This window comes from Procambarus clarkii, chromosome 68 (genome assembly GCF_040958095.1).
Source record: "Procambarus clarkii isolate CNS0578487 chromosome 68, FALCON_Pclarkii_2.0, whole genome shotgun sequence".
NCBI classification, from domain to species: Eukaryota; Metazoa; Arthropoda; class Malacostraca; order Decapoda; family Cambaridae; genus Procambarus; species Procambarus clarkii.
In genome coordinates, this window is record NC_091217.1 from 11286620 (window position 1) to 11292619 (window position 6000).

Here is a 6000-nt window from a genome sequence, read left to right on the forward strand (position 1 = left end):
ATACTGTATATTAGACAATAATAAAAATGTAGTTGACATTTTACACATGGAAAATTGTACATTGTTTGCCTGAAATGCATTGCAGCATGGCTTTTCAAAAAACAAAAAATAAAGATAGATTGTACATTTGATGCAAATGAATTGGCTTATCTTTTGAATGAATACCCACAGATTTTGCACATTATATGATACCCCCTGTATAAGAAATATATAATTTATTAAGGAAAATTTTAAATGCATTTCTGGGGGGAGTCCCTTTGGTTTCCCGGAGCTATCGAGGCTGCTATGTATATTATTAGACTTTGGCATCAGTCATTGTGAATGAAGTTCTAGGCATACCGGGGACCATGAGTCAGAATCTGGCCCCCTCAGAAAGGCACATGGAGCAATGGCCTATAGAAATGCACACGTGTGATTACCTAAGTGAGTGTGTGTGGAGTATTCTATGTCTGCCATCGTCCGGGTCGGGCACCCAGAGAGGTAAGCATCCTAAAACAAACCACTTACTGGTTAAAACTACTACTACAGAAAACTAACAACTAAACAGAACTCCCCAATTGAAAACGAGCAAACGAGCATGACGTTACACTTGCCGCGCCGCTTGTCTGTGCAGCTCCTCTCCCTGGAAGGGGGGGGAAGGGGGAGCCCTAGTACCCATCGTGCCTGCTATCCACCTGTCAGTTCTCAGGCTGATGTGATTGTGGCTCGGTCGTGTAGCTCCAGTTCCAGATTCTCTCTTGTGTTGTGCTGTGCCTTGTGTTCAGTACTGCTCTTATGGTGGCATGCGAGCTGGGAGTAATATTCTCAGGTACTCGGGCTGCATGTGCTTAGGGTTCCCTTCCCTGAGTTCCCTGTAAGTACTGGCCTTGGGGCTTGGGGTTATCTTCCATGAGTCACCTTGAGGTCTACCTCTGTTTTTTTTTTTTTTTTTTTTTTGATATATATATATACAAGAGTTGTACAGCCACTAGTATGCGCAGCGTTTCAGGCAGGGCCCTGGAATACGATCCCCGCCGCAAAGAATCGTTTTTACAACCAAGTACTCATTTTACTGTTGAGTTAAACAGAGGTTACAGTTAAGGATTTGCGCCCAGTAAATCCTCCCTGGGCAGGATACGAACCCATGACGAAGCGCTCGCGGAACGCCAGGCGAGTGTCTTACCACTGCACCACGGAGACTGGTGTCGGTTTTTTGCTGCTCTATGTTTGACCACCCAAAATGTGTTGGGGGTTTCCTCCCTTGTTTACCTTGGAGTAAGTGGTAGTTTTTGCACTGATAGGGGCACGGGGTGCTGCACAGCTTGTTTTCATCTATTACAGCGGCCAGCTCTGTTCCTCCTGGGTACTTTGTCCTCTTGCAACAGGCCTCTCAAGTCATGTGGTCTGTTGGGTCGTTAACACCTTTGACCCGGAGTCCTGCAAGCATTGTTGCTTGTTTGTGATTCACTTCACCCAATCCCCTGATGACACTATCCGGGTGCAGGTGGCCCAGGCATTGCATGCTTTGTTTAGGTTGCTGCATCGTGCTAGGTTGATTGCTCCCCGGATGCCAGAGGCTGCCTCACTTGCTTGTCAGGCCCCAGACTTAGGGGTGTTGATCGTGTCAGTCTTGGTTCAGTCCGCACCCCCTCATTCTTCCTCTGCTGTGGTTCATTCTGGTCCCCTCCTCCCCCCTTGCTTCCGGCACCAGAGCGTCTGTGGGCTTCGGGTTCAGGGCGGGGTTTAGAGGATTCTGAGACTCGGGCAGTTTTGGGGGTTGCACCTTCTGGGATGGCGACGAAGGCATTCGAGTCAGTTCCTCCGGTTGTTGCGTATGAGTCTGACCAGTGGGCCCCCACTTCCTTAGGGTTTTGTAGCTGCCCCAGCTTTTCTTTTGAGGCCGGGGCTTTGGAGGACAATTCGGCCCCGGGGTCCTGGTATAGAGGTTGGGGTGGGGGGGCTGACTTGGGGGCCTTGGGCCCCATTGGACCCCATCTGGGTTTTCCTACCATTTGAGTGGGGCTTACTGTTACATGGAGTGAGAGTTTTCCTTCCCCCCTTCTACGTATGAATTAGTTTTGATGTTGGCCCCTCCCAGGATTCGGTTCAATATCCCTTCGGGTCTGTTGGTTCCGTCCTTCCTCTGGGTAATTTTAATAACATTCTTCTCTGGGACATGCATTCTTCTACATCATGTCACACACGTTTTAAGAAACGTATCGAGATCCTGCATGACTTTTGGTTACGTATGCCAATAGGCCCATATGTGCCTTCGTGATTTTGTGCTTGATTATCGTGAGTCTCGTAGATTCGAGAAGAACTTCGATAACTCTCACATTATTGGAACGTCTGTCAATTTTTGGTGCGGATTACATCCAGTCCTTTCTGGGACTCGTTGGTCCTTTTCCGTACTACTTATCTTCTTTCCATACTATATCTCATTATTTTATGTTCACATCTTCTCTCCATCATCTGTCTCGGCGATAATAATAATCATTAAATAAACATTGTCAACACCCTTCCCGAGAAAGGGGTTGAGCCAACTTGGACCTCATGCGTCCTGAGCATGGCCTGAGGGAGTTCGTTTATTTATGTACAGTGACACCTCGACTTACGATTGCCCCTTACTTACAAATTTTTTGAGTTACGACGTAAATTTTGTCAGTTTACCAGAGCCACCCACTTAGTAAAAGTAATTAATATATATCATGCTATGGGTTCCAAAAAAAGTCAGTGTTAAGGTTCAACCTAAGAAAACTCATGAGAGGATGACCATAGAGAAAAAACAAGAGATTATTCGTAAACATGAAAATGGTATGAGGGTTGTTGATGTAGAGTAGAGGATGTCCCTTCCTCATTTATTAACACTTTCGCGCTTTAGATTAGAGATAACTCGTCGCCTTTTTTTCTTACGATTCCGCATAACAGCCTACTTTTCTCGTCCATCGAAAAAATATTTCTATAAATTCCATTTTTTAACCGAAATGGATGGGGATACTCTCAGATTGGCCTTAGCCTTATGACTCAGCCTTATTGGCATGGAACAGCGAGGAATGGCCAACAACAACAAGCATACCACATGTTCCCGACATAGATGCCAGCGCAGCTCCTCCTGCTGACGCGGCAGTTTCAACACCCGGGCCATCTGGTGCGAGGCGTCCTCTGTTCACCTCAACACCTCAAGCCCACTCATCAACCACAAATTCTGAAATGGACATTGAGGACATAGAACCACTTGATGTTTCTGATTTCATAGAAGATTCTACTACAAGTTTGGTGGTTCCTGTAGAAGACAATATTCCTCCAGTGCACCCAAGAAATACAAGAATTATAGATTCAGAACAACGTCTCGACTACAAGTTGACGCATGAACTCGTGCACTTGGCTAAAAAAAAGAAGATGCCGTGTTTGTTTCAAGTCTGGCAAAAGGAGGGACGTGATATATGGATGTAAAACTTGTGATGTGGCACTGTGCGCTGCGCCTTGCTACACAAGGTACCACAGAAGAAAGATATTTTGGGTGGAGAAAAAATAACCACCGGCAACAGCTTCACTCCACCTAAGAAACATCAGATGAGCAACTTCAGGATCAGAAGCCTGAAGATGGTGGAGTGAAGAAAAAATGCTCAACTGGTGATCTTCAATCAACATAGACAGGGTAAGTACACCTATTTGGAATTTTTTATCATCTATAAGAAGTTATATTATATACATTTTGTAGAGAATTTATTTGCAAATTTTTTGGTACCAGAATGAATATTATATCACAAACTTCTATGAGTAAAAAAAAAAAAAACACAAAGTATGTTTGGGGGTGTGGCTCTGGGTGTGGCGGCCATGTGGCAGTGGGTTCCCTTTAGCCGTTGATATATCCAACACGTGGGAAATATTTGTATGTGTTATGTTTATGTCTGTGTAGGGAATTTTACTGCGATCACTGTCATACAAATTATAAAATGTTTCAACAAGTATAAACATGACAAACATTAAACGAACGAAAACAATGCGTTCGTTTCTGCCGCGAACGCATACTGAGCGACGTGGTTCTATATTTGGCGCTTCTCTTACACATGCTTTGTAAAAATGTTATACATTTCATCTTATAGAAAATTTTATTGCGAACACATTGGTATAAAAAAGAAATACGTACATAGAAAAGTAGGGTCAGGAAACGTATAAATGTATAAACTTTCCAAGCATGATTTCCCCCCGTGTTTTCGCCAGTGCGCTCGCGGCTAACTACTCTCCACTTCACACACTCTTGCGGGTGGGCAATTACCTATATTAAACATTCATATGCATATGTCCGTGTAGAGAATTTTATTGCGATTCCAATGATACCAAAATTAGCGATGTAGGACAACTGTAGGCTTCGCAACCATTAAGAGAGTGGAAACATTTTGTTGCTGTTTGGCGCTCTCGGCGAGTGATCTGCATAGTTTTTTATTTGGTGTTGATACTCCTTATGCTTGGGCGGCATTTTATAGGTATGCTCTTATAGACAATTTTATTGCGAACACAGTGATACCAAATTTAAATACGTGCGCCTTCAATTATTGTCAGGACAGTCAAAAGAGTGTACACTTTTTCGGTCTTACCGCGTAGGCGCGCGAAGTGTCGAAAGCATTTGGGGTATTGATTTTTTTTTAGCGCCGAGAGCGCGAAAGTGTTAAGAAAGTGTGTGCAGTATAAGAAGAATTGCAAAGTTTTGCTGAAAAGTGTCACCCAAATCAAGCTGTAGCAGGCTGTTGTGTTAGCCTTTTTAATGACAATGTGATGTCTCACTTCAGACAAGTGTTACAACGTAGGGAAAAACAGGTGTCGCTAGACAGGTTTTTAGTGAGAAAAACAAGCAGTGAACCACAAGCTTGTCCTAGTGGTATGCAGGCAAAACGCGGGGGAGTGTGCGAGTGTGTGAGAGTGCGAGTGAGTGACAGAGTGCGAGTGAGTGAGTGACAGAGTGCGAGTGAGTGAGTGACAGAGTGCGAGTGAGTGAGTGACAGAGAGAGTGCGAGCGAGTGAGTGACAGAGAGAGTGCGAGCGAGTGAGTGACAGAGAGAGTGCGAGCGAGTGAGTGACAGAGAGAGTGCGAGCGAGAGAGTGACAGAGAGAGTGCGAGCGAGCGAGTGACAGAGAGAGTGCGAGCGAGCGAGTGACAGAGAGAGTGCGAGCGAGCGAGTGACAGAGAGAGTGCGAGCGAGCGAGTGACAGAGAGAGTGCGAGCGAGCGAGTGACAGAGAGAGTGCGAGCGAGCGAGTGACAGAGAGAGTGCGAGCGAGCGAGTGACAGAGAGAGTGCGAGCGAGCGAGTGACAGAGAGAGTGCGAGCGAGCGAGTGACAGAGAGAGTGCGAGCGAGCGAGTGACAGAGAGAGTGCGAGCGAGCGAGTGACAGAGAGAGTGCGAGCGAGCGAGTGACAGAGAGAGTGCGAGCGAGCGAGTGACAGAGAGAGTGCGAGCGAGCGAGTGACAGAGAGAGTGCGAGCGAGCGAGTGACAGAGAGAGTGCGAGCGAGCGAGTGACAGAGAGAGTGCGAGCGAGCGAGTGACAGAGAGAGTGCGAGCGAGCGAGTGACAGAGAGAGTGAACCCCCAGAAAAGTCATCAATGCCTGATGTTGTAATGGATGGGAGACTCCCCTTCCAAAGACTAACACCTCTCCTCCTCCTCACCGTCTTCCATACGCCAATAAGAGTCCTCATTCAAGGTAAGATATAAATACTGTATTGTAGTGTCATTTGGCATAAAATGTATTTTTAAGTCAATATTTTCGGGGTGTGGAACAGATTAATTCAATTTATATTATTTCTTATGGGAAAATTCATTTCGACTTCTCTGGGAACGGATTAAATTCATAGGTCGAGGCCCCACTGTATGGTGTCAACATATGTTGGAGTTCCATGACCTTTCTCATGGGTAATATGCCGCACTAACTCATCTTATATCTCCAGTTATAGCCCCTTAGATATTGGGGGAGTTATGGATTTTATATATATATATATAGGGAAACTCCGTAGTTCTTTTA

General features: G+C 45.5%; 1 protein-coding gene across 7 annotated transcripts in view; it reads left to right on the plus strand.

Annotated features, from left to right (window-relative positions):
* sei (seizure) overlaps nucleotides 1–6000 on the plus strand; it is a 1036232-nt gene that overhangs the window by 901988 nt on the left and 128244 nt on the right. The window lies entirely within an intron of this gene.